The following is a 16,735-nucleotide window of genomic DNA, read 5'->3' as shown; positions in this document are numbered from 1 at the left end:
CAGTCACAGGATGGTGGGATGGAAGCAAGGAGAAAAGGGGAATATATTTTTGAGAAAGAATTTTCCTACTACCCATGAGTTCATTAGAGGAAGTCTCACCCTAGCTTTTGAGAATGTGGCTAATGAGCCTTGGATGTTTCATGCACAGCCACCTGAGGTAACTTGCTGGGGTTTTCTGGTCAGTTCACTAGACCCGGAATCAAGAAAGTTAGAATCAGTTTTGGCACCTACTTCCTGTGTAACCTTGGGGAATTTGCTTTCCAGTCTGATGCTCAGTTTCTCTTGCATAATGAAGGCAATGATCACATACCTGGCAGGGTACTGGGGAGAATCAAAAGAAATGGTGGAGACAAATGTGCTTTGCAGAGTATCATATGGTGGTTACAGTGATGACTATTTTGATTCTGTGTTTCTTTTTGGAGATCATTAATGAAGGAGAGTGGCATCCCAGGTCATCTGAACAGCATTTCTTTCAGATGTGGGCATACCAGCCAGCCCCACACTCACTCATGTGCTCAGACCTTGAACTCTCTTTCTCTGGGATGAACACCATAATTTATATAGCCTAAAATTTCACTGCCCGGTGGGTCATCCGCTAGAATATTGAATCCTCTGAGATAGTGTTATTATTCTTATTTGACAGTTGAGGCAACAGGCTTGCCCAGAGTCACACAGCCAATGAACCACTGGCTGTCTAACTTCACTGCCCTCATTATACCTCTTTAGAGTGGATGAGTCCCACAACTTGTAACATTCATTCTGTGTGACCTGGTGCCTGTCTGTCCTTCTTTCTGCCTCCCCTCCCACCCTGTACTCTTAGAACTGTTGCTCTAGCCACAAAGCCTAGTTCCCTAGACATGTCCTATTGGTCCCTGATTCCTTACCTTCCTCAAGGCCACCCTCTGCTGAGGACATGCTGTCCCTTCTTTAACTCATTAACCCTTCTTCACAATGCAGCTCATGTCTCTTCTTCTGCAAAGCATTCCCCAACCCCCCAGGCAGAATTAGTTACTCCCTTCTCTAAGCTCCCACAGGCCTGGTTGTTGAACAAGACTTATCCCATTGTGTGGACTCCACTGGCCTTCAAGCCAGCAAAGAACAGGGACTGAGCCTTAGTGGTCCTTTTGTCCCTGATTCTGGGCAGCAGAGATAAGCCCACAGTAGATGCTCAAAAACTATTTGATGAATTTGAGTGAAGGAAAGGATGATTTTATTGATAAAGAAACCAAGGTCTACACATGAGATGGGATTTACCCATGGTCAGTGGTACAGCTCAGATTAGAACCCAAATTTTTAAATACCCAGACAGGTCCATTTTAAACAGAGTTGATTTACTCTTTCCAAAAGCATGGCAACTGGGTCCAGAGGGGCTTTGCAGTACCTCTGGGTATAAGTTAGAGAGAGCCCATGGGATATGTGATGCCTTAATTAAAGACAGTTTTCCTTTCTCTCTTAATTGGCTCAAGCAATGGTTCATTAGCACTGGAAGGTTTTATGGCTTGCTGCAGGCCTGAGAGCAATGCCTTTCCACCTTCCCTGGACAGAATGCACTGTTAGTGATAATGGTGGTGGAAAGACCGTTTGATTTATGTTAACATTTCTGTTTAATTACAAGAGCGACAGTGGTCAGAAAGAGGTCAATACTGTCCACTCTACACACTTATTTATGTCATCATCTGCTGTCCAGGGATGGCAAGTTGGAAAGAGGTCTGTGACCTTGACCAAAATGTCTCCCCTCTCTGGGCTTCAGATGGCCAATGGGGTGGTGATGGGGAACTAGATGCTTTCTGTACGTCCTCAAGCTCTAGATTTTGTGATTTGGGGATTTCAGGATAAAAGAGCGCCAACCCTCAGAAATGGTTCTCTACTGAAGTTTAAACTCTCAACGTTTTCCTAGTGAAAATACGTGTTTCTTATTATAAGAGCTGGAGAAAATCCCCAACCACCGGCATTAATCCTGTTGCTAAGACAGCTCTGAGTTGCAACAAAGAGCCTAACAGTCATGAGAATTCACTACTAAACGTTTGGAGAAGGTGAAAAATAATAATAAAGACTCCAGATTGAGGGCTTCAAGGTGCCTTAGAGGTGCTCTAGACCAGCCTTCCCTGACTACAGCAGTGTGTCCCATTTCCTGGGGGACATGCTTCAGCGTTATAGGGGAGAAAGGAACACAGAGTTTGAGTAAGTTTGGGAAACACAGAGTTAAGCACAACTAAATGTGTTCTTTTATAATAAGATCTTTCAGTTCTGAATATGCTAATCAACAGGAATCTAAGAGGGGTTATAGTATCCGGTGTTTCCAAAGATAAGTCAGGGAACACTTTTAGGGAAAGTGTTTTAGGGGAAACTTGTTTCCCCCTCCATCCCTCACCCCCTCCACTGCCACTTCCCCAGCCCCGAGTGGTGTTACGGTTTATTAAACTCATTTTGGGAAATAGCATTCCAAGAATTCTGCTTGCCCACCCAGTGCCATGTCAAGCACTCATACACTTATCTCATTTAATCCTCACACAAGTTGGTGAAGGAGGGTGCTTGCTGAGATTTCTCTGCTGGCAAATAATGAAAATCTACTCAAATTAGTTTGAGTACAGAAGGAAAGGTGGGAGGGAGGGAGGGAAGGATACTTGTCAGCATTCTAGGGCAGTAAACAGAGCCCGACCTCAGAGGAACTCATCACATTGCTGGAAACCGGCTGGAACACAGACGGACGGCCACATCGCTGCCTCTGTCCTGCTCCCTTTCACTCCTAACATCCCCTCAGGATATTCAGTCTCTTGAGCCTCAGTGAAGTGAAATAATCCCCCTTAGGTCATGTGGCCTGTGAGAGGCAGGCAGACATGCAGGTCTGTGTTCCTCCCTGAGGCTGCACCAGACATGCCAGACCCTGTGTGAAGAATGAGACAGGCCTGCCCTCATGCCTGTTGTTGTCCTTTTCTCCCCCTCCTCCCCCTCCCCCTCCTCCTCCCCCCTTTTTCTTCTTCTACATTAAAGAGACAGATAATCCAATCTAGGAAGGAAAGGCAGGAGATTTTCACAGATGTAATCATGTAAAATTATATTTATGACACAAACACCTATACTATGGTATTTATAGTAAATTAGCATTTAACTGCAAATGGTGGCAGCTACACATGACTGATAATGCTCTTTATGAGGAAGGTGGCATTTACTAACCAGACTGCCATATCTGCACCTGGACTGCGGCCTCCAGGAGGAGCAGGGAGGGCCTCCATTAGTTTACAGACTCTACTCCATACTCTACTCATACTGCACAGGAGCTGGCCACAATAGATGATGTCAAAATATAGCAATGATGTTATGGTGTATAACAGTGACACAGGGCAACTGTACGTCCTGTCTCCCTTACTGTGCTCCATTTACACTGGCCTGCTTTCCAGTTCAATCTGAGATTTCATGCCAACTCACAGGAAGGCCTTCTCGGACCTGCCAGGATAGAGCAGGCCTCCCACTGTGCTCTTTCTAGGCACTCTGCACTGTCCTTTCATAGCCCTGGCCCCAGCTGGTAATCGTGCGGGGATTTATGTGACCATTCGTTTAATATCAGTCTCCATCTCTAGACTGCAGACTCCATGAAGTCAGGACTTTGTCTACCTATGTCCCCAAAGCCTGGCAGAGTGCCCAGCACAGAATGGGCCTCTGATGTGTATTTTCTGGGTGAATAAATAAGCCCAACAGCAGTGTTTAGTAATAGTGCCCCGGCACAGAGCTACAATCCCAGTGCAGAGTAGCTATGGCTGGATGCCATCCCCTCCCAACCCTTCACTTGCATCTACATGGCCTCCTAAGCCCAACTGTCTTGACCGCATTACACTGAGATGGCATGAATACCATGATGAGCTGCTATTATGATTTACCAAACTCTGGTTCGCAACCACAAGTTACTGTACAGGACACTATACTTTTAAATGCACTTAAAAACCATATTTGATCTCTACAACAACTCTTTGAGAAAAGAAAGTCAGTTTTTATTATATACATTTGAGCAAAGGGGAAACCAAGCATATAAAGGTGAAGAACCATGTTCAAAGTCACATGGTGACACTCTGCATTCCCAGGCTTGGCCTCTGCCTTTCAAGCTGGAGGTAGAAGCAGAGAACCGGCAGTCTTACGTTCCCTACTCTCCTGAGCCTTGTTGTCTTTGGGTAAGACACTTCTCTCCACTGGTCTCAGTTTCTCCCTGCCCTCTTGGAAGAAGATAATGAGGTGGAAAGCATCTTCCATCACTTAGTAGGAGCACTGGGCAGAGGCTTTGTCAAAAATGGCATGGCTACTCCATGGATGAACTTGAGGACATTATACTATGTGAAATAAGCCAGTCACAAAAAGCCAAATACTGTATGTTTCCATTTATATGAAATACTTAGAGTAGTCAAAATGACAAAGACAGACAGTGGAATGGTGGTTACCAAGGGCTAGAGGAAAGGGGGGAATGGGGAATCAGTGTTTAACCGGTATAGAGTTTCAGGTTTACAAGATAGAAAGACTTTTGGAGATGGATAGTGGTGATGATAGTATGGCATTATGAATGTACTTAATACCACTGAAATGTACACTTAAAAATGATTAAGATTGTAAATTTTATGTCATGTGTATGTTACCACAGTTAAAAAAAAATAAGAATGGTTCTACTACTGATGCCATGTGAGCATCTTTGAAGGGTTCTGGGAGATCTGGGGCCTAGAGGTCTTGAGAGATGGATCTTGTAACTTCAGGTATTATAAAGCCAAGAAGCTGCAAGGCAGCTCCCAATTGGAAGGCCATTGGGGTAGGGGGTGATGGGCTGTGTCGATCACCAGTCGAGTCAAGTCACTGGGTTGGCAATTCTCGATGTCCTGTGTTAGATGTGGCTGCCCACGCCCCTTGCAACATTTGTACACAGTCTCTGCCACCTCCTTCTCCCCATCACTCCCTTTGCGGAGAAGAAGGCCCCACCCCCTCCTGTACCCCACTGCGGTTGATTTCTTCAGAGCATATGTAATGCACGAGTTGCCTTGCATTTGAAAAACAGAACTCTCCATCTCCATATGACAATATGGAACTCTGTGTTGGGTTTGCATTTCTTAATTAGGTGCTTGTCATTGTGTATTCCATAGAGCCACGTATAAGTAAACAGTCATAGACCTTTGAATAAATTTATTGGTTTTATTTATGTTTCTGGGCATAAAAATCTATAATTACCAGGTACAGCCTCAGTATAACCGGTATTTAATGACAATTACTTTTTGTTACCATAGAAATGAGTCCAAAGTAGTTACCCATAATTTCTCATTTCCCAAACCTCACACATGCTGAATTGCAATATTACCATAGTAATTGCCTATTAGTCATCATAAAATACGCAGTTACCCAAAAGATAGCAGGATGCTATGAAATTTCTCATCTTCAGAAAACCTCAGTGCTTCTTGGGAACGTGGAGGTGGGGGAGAGCAACAAACCCCTCTGGGTGGTGCCGAAATGATTCAGCTTCATAGCATGGCACCACTGCAGACCCGCGGTGGAAATGGATGCTTCTCCCATCTGTGGACGCGCACCACAGTATGTCTCCTGGCCCTGGTGATCTCACATAACAAAGGATGCTCCAGTGCAATAAATCCAATTTAACTAAAGTTTATTGAGGGCCTGCTGAGTGTCAGGCCCTGCGCTGGGCCTTAGGGAAGCAGATGGGAATCAGAGGCAGCCTTTGCCAATAAGAAGCCCTGTGTTTGTATTACAGGGGTGTGTTTGTGATGCCACGGAGGCCTAGATAACAGAGGTAATGTCTAAGTGCCTACTCACTGTACATTAGCCATATCATCTCATTTAACACTTGCAACAGCCCTATGACAGAGGTAGTGATAGAGCCCATCTTTTTCACATGAAAAATTTTTATGTAACGAAACATAACATACTAGAACTAAAGAACACAGTAGGGAAATATTCAATCACTATATGAGGAACCACTGAAATCCATAAGAAAATCTTGAATAACTTATTAGAAAACCAAAAAAGAAAACTAAAGGACATCTAAAGTTAATGCACAAGGGAATTTTTTCAAAGTGGTCAAAAACTAAAGGAGAAAGATTTTTACACAATTCCAATAAAAATGTAATTTCAAAATAACATTTTTAAGGATTCATATTAAGTGCGGTTGATACACAATATTAATATCAGTTTCAGGTGTAAACATGGTGATTTGACAATTGTATACGTTACTCAGTGCTCGCTACAATAAGCCGACGTTAACATCTGTCTCCAGACGTTATTATATATTGTTGATTTTATTCCCTATACTGTACTTTTATCTCCAGGACTTACTTATTTTATAACTGGAATGTGGTTCCCCTGAATCCCCTTCACCTATTTTGCCCATCTTCTACCCCTGGCAGCCACCAATTTGTTCTCTGTATTTATGAGTCTGTTTCTTTTACCCCATTAAAAAAATTTTTTTTAATGTTTATTTATTTTTGAGAGAGAGATAGAGTGTGAGTGGGGTAGGGGCAGAGAGAGAGGGAGACACAGAATCTGAAGCAGGCTTCAGGCCCTGAGCTGTCAGCACAGAGCCCGACGTGGGGCTCGAACTCACAAACCGCGAGATCATGACCTGAGCTGAAGTTGGACGCTTACCGACTGAGCCACCCAGGCGCCCCTGCCCCATTTTAAATACAGAAGAAAGTTGAGGCACAGAGGCAGCCAGGAACATGCCCCAGGTGCCTCAGCAGGAAGGGTCCGAGCAGGTTTATGAATCCAGGCAGTCCCACCCTAGCCTACTATGGAGGTCACCTCCTGCTACATCGTGTCCTGAACTCAGGCAGTGCTTCCCTCTGACTGCCAGTGGCAAGGGAGGGTTTTTGAAGGCTATATAGGAATTCACCAGATACAGACAGTAAAAGAGATTTGCACAGCAAAGTGTCATTAAGCATGGCAGAGGGTGATACCAGACAAGGTAGTCCCAACATACAAACATACATACATACACATGCACGGACATAATAACTTGTTGACCTCGCCCACCTCAGCATCCAAAGGAGGAAACATTTTAAACTTTCCAAAATAGGATAGAACACAGAATTAGCTATATAAAATGTAAAGTGCATGGGGATATTCTATTTGTTCTTTGACAGCATAAAAACTGTGCACTTTTCATCAAGCTAGAAATGGAAACCAGAGGCCCATTACAAGGACCACCTTACCGAGAGGTGCTGCCAGGCCCTTCTCACTGTGCCTCCCTCCCCATCCCAGCCACACTCTCCCCATTTGGTGGCTCTGTCACAGAACCATAAGCCTTGGAGTGGGATGGGAGCTGAGACCTCTAGTCCAATGCTCTTCCTCAGCAGTATCCCTGAATGACAGCCAGGTCCCCCTCTTCTCATCCACCTCCAGGCTTGGGTGTGGTTCTCTGGCTTCCAAAACATCACCAAGCTGCCAGCTTGGACTCTTGGAGAAGGTTTGGATTCATGATAAACACCCCAGCCCATCCCTTCCACTTCACCCCTGAAGGATTATTCTGTTTTAGTCCATCTTCTACGTGGTAGCCCTTCAGCTGTCTGAAGACTGTGTGTCTGCACGTCTCCCCACTGTCCACTCCAACCACTGCCAACTCCTGTTCTCAAAGCCATGGGACTTTTCATATGTAATCTGAAATCCACTCCTCTCCCTATAATTCCTGCTGTCCTCTCAACAAGCTCCAGATGTTTGTTGTTGTCTGTCTTTGAGGCCTAGTGTCCAGAACTGAACAGTTATGATGATGACAATGATAATAATGGTGATGGTGATGATGAACACCTCACCTCTGTTGAACCTCCTGGGCCTGCCACTGTTCTAGACATTTTGCATATAGTGTTTGATTTAATTCTCAGAACGACTCTGTCATTGTTCTCACCTTACAGATGAGGAAACTGAGGCATAGATAGATTAGGGAAGTCCCGTAAGTTCATAGAGCTAGCTAGAGGAGGAGGAGTAGGAAGGGACCATCACAAGCCTAATTCCAGGGACGTACTTCTCCTGATATAGCCCACATGCACATTGCTTCCTGACATTGAGCTCTCCTTAACCTACATCTTTCCACTTGCATTTCTTCTAGGTCACAACTCCCCCACCTTTTCTTAGAGCCTTACAAGAAGCCTGTGACATAGACAGGGTAGGAGTCACTCTCTCTCTTTGAACAAAGAAGTGACCAAGCCACAGAGAGGCTAAGTAACTTGCTCAAGGTCACACAGTGAGTGAGTTCCATCGTTAGTCAAGATGAAGTGCAAGTGACAACAGGGACCAGACAGAGCCTCACCTCCCAGAAACTCTCTCCTGCTTTATGTAACCTGAGCGATGTTTCTAAGGAGGTTGAAAGGACATTGGGGCTGGCAGTGTAATCAGGTGTCTAACCCACAAGTGCACACCGCCAAAACCAATTATTCAAATGAGCTTCCCAGCCAGGTTCCACAGAAAAGGCCAGATGGCTAGATGTCTGTGGAGGCAGCCCCCCATCTCTGTCCCTGCAAGCAGCTGAATAGCATTTCAAAGTTAGAGTTGATAGCAAGTTGATTGTAATAATTGATTCTATGGCAAAGGCAGGCCTCTGAGGAGACAGTAACCCAGAATGAGTGGCTGGGGTTTCTGGAGGAGCAAAACAGTAGAATCAACAACTTTGTCATTTCTAGTCTTAGTTCTTAAACCACTTGAATAGTGTTAGTTGTCTATGTAAAATCCTCCTGTGGCTCCTTGTTCGCCATTAGAAGGAAGCTAAACCCCGTAGCCTGGTATTCAAGGCATGCAGTGTCCAGGAACATCTTTCTCAGGTTCATCTCCCACTGTCCACCTTGCTCTTGTGCTAACATCCTCCATCCGCTCCCCTCACCTTCCTGGGCTGTTGCAGGGCCCTGAACTGGCCTGCTCTTGCTCACACCTGTGCCTTTCCTGGCAACTCTGCTTAGGAAGCCTTTCCACTCAATCATTTCTTCCCCTTCTTCTTTCTGTCTGTTCCTCCCCCTCCCCACCTTCTTTCCCTCAGATGTTGACACAGCACACACTTGATACTAGGCACTGGGGGACTGGGGTGGGCTTTGCCCTGTGCTTGCCCTCAAGGAGGAGGTGTTGGTGAGGTGAGCCTCAAAGGATGAGGGGGAGTTCGCCAGGGGGGAGATTGTCAACATGTTCTAAAACAGAGGAATAATCATGTTAGGTAATAACAGTGTTGATAACAATACAAGCATTAATTGAACTGATACAAGCTACCAGGCCCTGTTCTGTTTTTATGTATTATTGCCACTGAAGATGGAACTCATCATACTCCTGCTCCTACTCTCTCCCTACTTCTACCAATTTAGAAGGTGATTGAGGGATCATAAATATAGGCGTCAAAATACAAGTTTATTATTGGTAAAATCAGGATTTGGAAGGCATGGTTTATCTATGTGGCTAAAATTGGCCTCCTTTTACTTCACCCCAAAGTTCAACTTCGCCACGAGCCCCAAGCCAAGCAGAAGGTGAGATGCCTCTCAGAAGGCATACCATGTGGCAGAGAGGAGGTCCTTCCCAAAAGGGTCACTGATCCCAGCAAGCCAGGCCTGGAGAGTCAGGGCCAACAGGCTCTGCCCCTTTTCTCAAGGGGACCAATCAGATAAGTCTCATTGCCTCCCTTGGGGGAGTGGAAACAAGGGATGGAAAGGAAGCCATTCTCCTTATTGCTGGAGACCAAGAGTCCCTGTTGGGGCTGAAAGCAATGGAAGGTTCCTCCCAACAACCCCCTCAACCTGTGAGGTAGGGTCTTGTATTATCCTCATATTACAGACAAGGAAACGGAAGCACATAAAGTGGTTGAACAACTAGCCCAAGGTCCTGAGATATAGGAGATCCAGGAGTCAAAACCAGGGAGCTGCCTTGAAGCCCCAGTGCCTAGCTTCCACCTTACTGCCTGAGCCCTGAGTGAGCAGAAAGTCTTGGAGAATGCCAAGTGGTCTGACATGGCTGGTGCACATGGTCACAGCTGCAGACCACAGTGTAGGTTCACACACCACACAAAGGCACCAGCTAAGAAGGCAGGTGGAGGCTGGCATGCAGCCTAGGCCTGATCAGCCTGTGACTTGGAGGAATTGCATCAGCCCACAGGAAGGGGCACATTCTTGCAGTTAGTTCATAGGATATAAAATGTGTAAGCCTTGTGGGGTATACAGATTAGGGACATGGTTGAAGAAGCTGGAGGAATAAGTGAGGACCCATTTGTGGAGGGCCCTGGCAGTCATACCAAGACCAAACTATAAGACCAGTTAACATATGTGTGGCACTCATCTCAAACCAGGCAGTTGTCTCCAACATTTTCCATGGCTGATCTCGTTTAATCCTCAAAATGGCCCTCTGAGGTAACAAGATCAACATTTTGCAGATGAGGGCTGAGCCACAGAGAGGCCACACAACTAATATGTGGCCGAAGCCAGGATCTTATCCAGGCAATGTGGCTCCAGAGTCTGCATGCAAACTAAGCCACTTTTCAGGCTCAGACCAGGTGGGCAGGGGTCTCACCTGCTCCCAGAGCTTGTGAAGGCCTAAAGGACTTTTCTTCTCTTTTGCGTTTCCTTTGCCCTTTCTCGCTTAGAAAACTCAAAGAGATGATTCCTAGCCCCAAGAGCCAGTGCACTCCTTTAGAAAATGTTCCCCCTTGGGTCTTGTTAAATGATTCTTTTGACTCCTGTCAGTGTTCTTATGGAGGGAAAAATAATCTATTGGTTCTGGAATGAACTTCCAGCTCTACTTTTTATAGCTATGTGACCTAGGCCTCTGTTTCCCTGTCTTTGAAATGTGATGATAGGGTTTTATGAAATCTTGGGTCCTTCCAATTGGTGACTGGCTCTCAGAATTGTTTTTTCTTTAATAATTTTTTTAAGTTTATTTATTTATTTTGAGAGAGAGAGACAGAGCGTGCACACAGGAACAGGGGAGGGGCAGAGAGAGGAGAGAGAGGATCCAAAGCAGGCTCTGTGCTGTCAGCGCAGAACCCAATGTGGGGCTCAGACTCATGAACCATGAGATCATGACCTGAGCAAAACCAAGAGTCCAACGCTTAACCGACTGAGCCACCCAGGAGCCCCAGAATTGTTTTAAGTCACAATGTGGAACGCCCCTGCCCCAAGCCTGGTATTGCTGCCAAGCAGGAGACTGGAGGGAGGAGGCTGAATCCCCAGAGCACATGTTCTCCATGAGAAGGGAGAGGGCACTCCAACAAAGCTTCTCCTTATCCACTAGTAATAAGTTCTGGGAGAAAGGGCACAGGAATTTTAAGGTTAAAGATGATCCCTTTTCCAGGTGTGGTTTGAGTACTCCCTTTCCCGATCCCACCACCTTGCCAGAAAGGCCACCATTACAGGGTAAAGATCTTGCTGACCCTTGGAGGTAGGAAGTCCTACCTCATTCTAGCTCTGCTATGAACCTTGGGAATGTTCTGAACCACCTCACATGCACACACAATTTGTGCACTGCCCGAAGACTCCTGGTGAAGGGCCAAGGCCCACTGTGACTGCTCCCAACCACATGTCTGGCCAGAGCAAGCATACTTCACCCATTCGAAAGGGGCACCTGTTTGCTAACTTAGGGGGTACCTTTTGTCAACTTGCATAAAGGTACTTTTCATGTCAACTTCCACTTGAGATTCAGTTTCCCCATTTAAAAATTAAGGATGTTGCATCCACCCCTCACCTCACATGAGTCCCCTCACTCGGGTGCTGACTTGACTCCCAGGACTGGTAAGAGAATAGAGAGAGGGGCGCCTGGGTGGCTCAGTCGGTTAAGCATCCAACTTTTGATTTCGGCTCCGGTCATGATCTCACAGTTCCTGAGATGGAGCCCTGCACTGGGCTCAGTGCTGACTTCTCAGGCTGCTTGGGATTTTCTCTCTCCCTCTCTCTCTGCCCCTCCCCCTCTTGCAGGTGCGTGTGCATGCTCTCTCTCTCTCTCTCTGTCTCTCTCTCTGTCTCTCTCTCAAAATAAATACACATTTAAAAAATCGAGCATAGAGTGATAGCTAAGAATATAGGCTTTAGAGCTGGCGGACTGGGTTCAAGTCTTGCCTGTATCACTTATCCTTTCTGGACTACGACAAATTACTTACACTTTCTGAACCTCTATTCATACAGTTTAATGGAGGTTTGGCTGTGTATCTGGCACTGCTAGTATGAAATACTCAATGGCAAATGAAATAGATTCACTTCTTGCCCTCCTGGTGCTTTCAGGTCTTTGAGCAAAACAGATGAATTTGTCCAAGGTCACAAAACTACTCAGTGGTAGATCTGGGACACAAACCCAAGTCCTTCTAACTCGGAACGTATTTTCTTATCCATCCTCTGCTTTACCTTTATAGCCCAGGCCACATCCTTGTTGTGATAGTCTAAGAGGGAATGTGAGGGAAATCCTTTAAATATCCTAGTGGTGGTGATAGGGAGTGGGATATATTAGAATTATCCTTTGTGTTTGGGACAAAGGACGCTGCCCACTGTCCTCCATCTCCACCACAGTAGAGCCCACTCCACCTGCTAAGCATTTTGCAGGAGCTGTTGATGACAGATTGCCTGGCATTCCGACACTGGCCAATCAATACAGCTGGAAGGTGCCTCAGGCCAAGGGCAATTGAATCCTAACCTTTTAGTGACATTAAATAAAGCAATATTTATTTTGCTTTTGGTGCAAATATACTTAATCCAATCCAGCTCATTGGTAATGCTGGAAAACTGCTGCATTTGAGAGACAATTGCATGTGTGGCTCGTACACTCTGCCTGTCAGTGCCACCCTTCCAGGAGCATATAGCCCCACAGTGCTCAGATGAGATTGATCTGGAGCCACCAAGCTGTCTTATTCTCTATCCTTTAGAGATGAAAAGGAAATCATAAGGAGGGGAATTAAAATCATTGCTCTCATTCTAGCTGCCGTTATGACAGCTAGGATGGGCATGATGCCCTTAACAAGATGGAGCTATTTATTTGCCATTTGAATAATATTCTCTGGAACTATGGGCAGAGGAGGAAGAGACCAATAAAGGAAGACCAGATAGGAGTAGCTTGGGGTCTCTTTCATAGATCACACAGTCTTACCCATGGCTGGGAGGACCTCAAAAAGTCACTGTAGACCATCCTTGCATCCATAAGATCTTGGCTCAAATCCCAGATCTATATCCTAGTAGTTGTCAAATGATCTCCTAAAGGTCAAATCTCTCTTGGATTTTATTTGCTCACTTATAAAATGAGGATTAATAATACCTACCTTAATTGGTTATTGTGAAAGCATCTAGCTTGTAACAGATACTTAAATGCTTTTCAAAATATGTCTTTAATACCTAAACTTTGTTTGCACGTCTTCGGGGTATTCATTCACACATTCGTTCATTCACTCATTCATTCAATAGATATAATGAACCTTCTCTGCACCTGGGTCTGTAGTAGATAAGTTGGAGTGGAGGTGGGCAAGATGACACAAACATAGTCCCTGCCCTCACTGGGCTCACAGTTTGGAAGAAGAAACAAAAGATAATAAAGAGTAAGAAAAAAAATAGTCAAGAGTATCTCCAACTCAAGAGAATAAAAGCATACATTATATGGTTACATGTAAATTTGACTTCCACAAATTTTGATTTTCTTTTTTTTTATTTTTTAAATTTTTGTTTATTTTTGAGAGAGAGAAAAACAGAGCATGAGCAGGGGAGGGGCAGAAAGAGAGGGAAACACAGAATCCGAAGCAGGCTCCAGGCTAAGAGCTGTCAGCACAGAGCCCTATGTGGGGCTTGAATTCATGAACCATGAGATCATGACCTGAGCCAAAATAGGACACCTAACCGACTGAGCCACCCAGGCATCCCTGGATTTTCTAGAATGATCCCAATGTCAAATATTGTGTCTCATTGGCACCATAAAGAGCCCCATTTATGTCAGGGCATGGGTCCTGACTTGGAGCTCATGCAGAAATTTTGTGTTAAAAATAAATAACAGAATAGAAGAGCACCAAGAAGACAGAGACCCAGGATTTCACACTCAGTGACTCTAAATTGGCAATCATACTGTAAGAGCTCGACATCTGGAGGTCACCTTGTTCATTCCTCTGTCTTTAGGCAGATGGTTTGGGTCCTGAAACCACTGAAGAGAAAGAGCTGCATCAGCCCTGCCCTCCTGGTGCTTATAGCCTAGTTAAGGACAGAAGCATAATACATTAGTTGCCTGTTAGAAAAATGTATAATTTCCAACCATTCTCGCTTCGCTGACGGCCCATGTCACACCCTCTGCCTGGAATGCTCTCTCAGGACTTGACTTTTGGCAAATTCCCATTCCTTCTTCAAAGTTCAGAGCAAGTTAAGAATTCCTAGAGGCAAAGATTGGGTCCCATGTAAATCTCGAATGTTGAAAAATGCATGCAATTAATGTTAAGATATTGGCAATCCTTGACTATTTGGTGTTTCTTTTAAAAACTGTATCAATCCTTTTCCTAGAATATTTTGTTTTCTTTGTATTTTAACTTTATCAGTAATGTGTGTTTCCTTCAAGTCCCTAACTTTGGAGATAAAGCCCAATCATTGATGCTTTAAAATCATATAATAAGATTTATAGCAACATTATTTACAATAGCCAAGATATAGAAACAGCCCACGTGTCCATCGATTGATGGATGGATAAGAAGATGTGTATACATACACAATGGAATATTAATAATCCATAAAAAAGAATGAAACCTTGTCATTTGCAATGACATGGATGGAGCTAGACATTATAATGCTAAGCAAAATAAGTTAATCAGAGCAAGACAAATACCATATGATTTCACTTATATGTAAAATTTAAGAAACAGAACAGTGAGCAAAAGAAGAGAGAGAGAGAGAGAGAGAGAGAGAAACCAAGAAACAGACTCTTAACTATACAGAGTAAATGGGTGGTTACTAGAGGGGACGGGGGTGGGGGGAAGGATTAAATAGGTGATGGGGATTAAGGAGTGCACTTATTGTGATGAGCATAGGATGATGTATGGAGTTGTTGGATCACTATATTGTATCTCTGAAAGTAATGTAATACTATATTTTAACTAATTGGAATTAAAATAAAAACTTAAAAAGTAAAAAACACACAAAAAACAACCACAACAAAAAAACGTATAATGAGACAGCTGGACGAGACCTCCCTGAGTGAAATACAACCTCCTTGTTTTATAAAGAAGAGCATGGAGCCAGGGGAGGGGAAGTGACTTTCTCAAGTTGATATAGACATAAAGGGCAAGACCTGTCCTCCTGGCCCCCAGCCAGGTGGGGCTCCTGCATCTTCACTGAAGTGTTTTCTTTAGTAAATACCCACCTGCTGATAGACTATTGCCATGAGAAGTGTTCTTTAAAAATCAGCTCAAAAAGTACCCAGCACAGGTCCTACTCACTGAAGAGTTTCACAAGTGCTTTAAATTCTACAGAGCTCTAGGATTCTTTGAGGATTGAGGTGCCTTGAGTCACCAGCCACACTTTATTTTCATCAGCAGGCTGGATTAAGGTGTTGACCTTTGAGGATCTTTGCCTTTAACTCTTTCTCTTAAGTTTTGAATCTCACTCTTTTGAATGAAAGAGGCTTCCTGGAAGCAGCATGGCCAAATGGGAAAACCAACTTGGGCTAATTCACCCTGATTCTAGTCTGGGCCTTGTGGAATACCAGTTAGGTGACCTTGAATGAATAGCTTACCTTCTCTGGACTTCAGTGCTCCCACTTAAAAAATGGAATCCAGCTGTGTGCCTGGATGGTTGTAAGAACTATATCATAGGAGATTGGAAAATTCTTGGGAAAGCATGAAATGCTCATTCAACAACTACTTCTTCAATGTCTACGATAGTCCAGACTCCTTCTCAGGCCTAAGAATACAAACATAAATAAGATATCATCCTTACTCTTAAAGACTTCATGATCCAGTGGGGAAGACAGACTCAATTAATTACTATATCTTTTGCTGTAACCAATCTGATGGAGGTAGGAAGGGGAGCAATGGATGCTATGGGAACAAAGGAAAACTACCTATCCCACATTTGCAGAGAGTAAGTCAGCAAGCTTTCCTGGAGGAGGTGACATTTAGGTTCAGACAATTTCAATAATACCAGAGTCCCCACCACTGCCACTGTCATCACTGGCTACAATTTATTTAATATTCAGTCTGTTCTGAGGATTCTGCTGGACCATTATTAGTTCATGTTCACAATTCAGGAAGTCAAGGTTGTTTTCCTCATTACACATACGATAAAACAGAAGCAAAAGAGGCTTCGAAAAAAGAAATGTTAAAAAGATCACATAGCTAGTAAGGAGTACAACCAAAGCTTAAACCCAACTGTGACTTCCAAATCTTCTGGTCTTCACAACACTGCCTTACAGGTCTGTGTGACTCTCAGAGGCAAGGCTGAGACTAGTGGAGGAAGTCACTGGGAGACAAATTTCAGCTAAAGAGAAGAAAGATTTTCTAGCAGAGCTGTCCCAGAATGAGATAAGCTGCCTGGGGAGGTGGTGAGTACCAGGTCATAGAAATATCATGGAGCAAGCTGGTGACTTGGCTAAAACATTGCTTAGGGCATTCTTATCTGGAGGCAGAGGAGAGGTAAGTAAGCTAACCTTCTCTAAGGAACAGTCGTTTGTGATTAAGTCCTATTAACAACAATGTTCCATTCCAAGTTTTTAGATGCTCAGTGGAAGCTGGAAGAACTCTGGGAGCATAACACCCAGACCCATGTTTCCATCTTCTTGGTGACCAGCCACT

At 44.3% G+C, this 16,735-nt stretch overlaps 1 protein-coding gene across 3 annotated transcripts in view; it reads left to right on the top strand.

Moving 5' to 3' along the window:
- The window catches only part of LOC106973620 (BEN domain-containing protein 5), a 1,423,832-nt gene that overhangs the window by 1,300,365 nt on the left and 106,732 nt on the right, over positions 1 to 16,735 (top strand). The gene's annotated exons all lie outside the window — the stretch shown is intronic.

Source organism: Acinonyx jubatus, chromosome C1 (genome assembly GCF_027475565.1).
Source record: "Acinonyx jubatus isolate Ajub_Pintada_27869175 chromosome C1, VMU_Ajub_asm_v1.0, whole genome shotgun sequence".
NCBI lineage: Eukaryota > Metazoa > Chordata > Mammalia > Carnivora > Felidae > Acinonyx > Acinonyx jubatus.
This window is presented reverse-complemented; position numbering and strand designations above follow the sequence as displayed.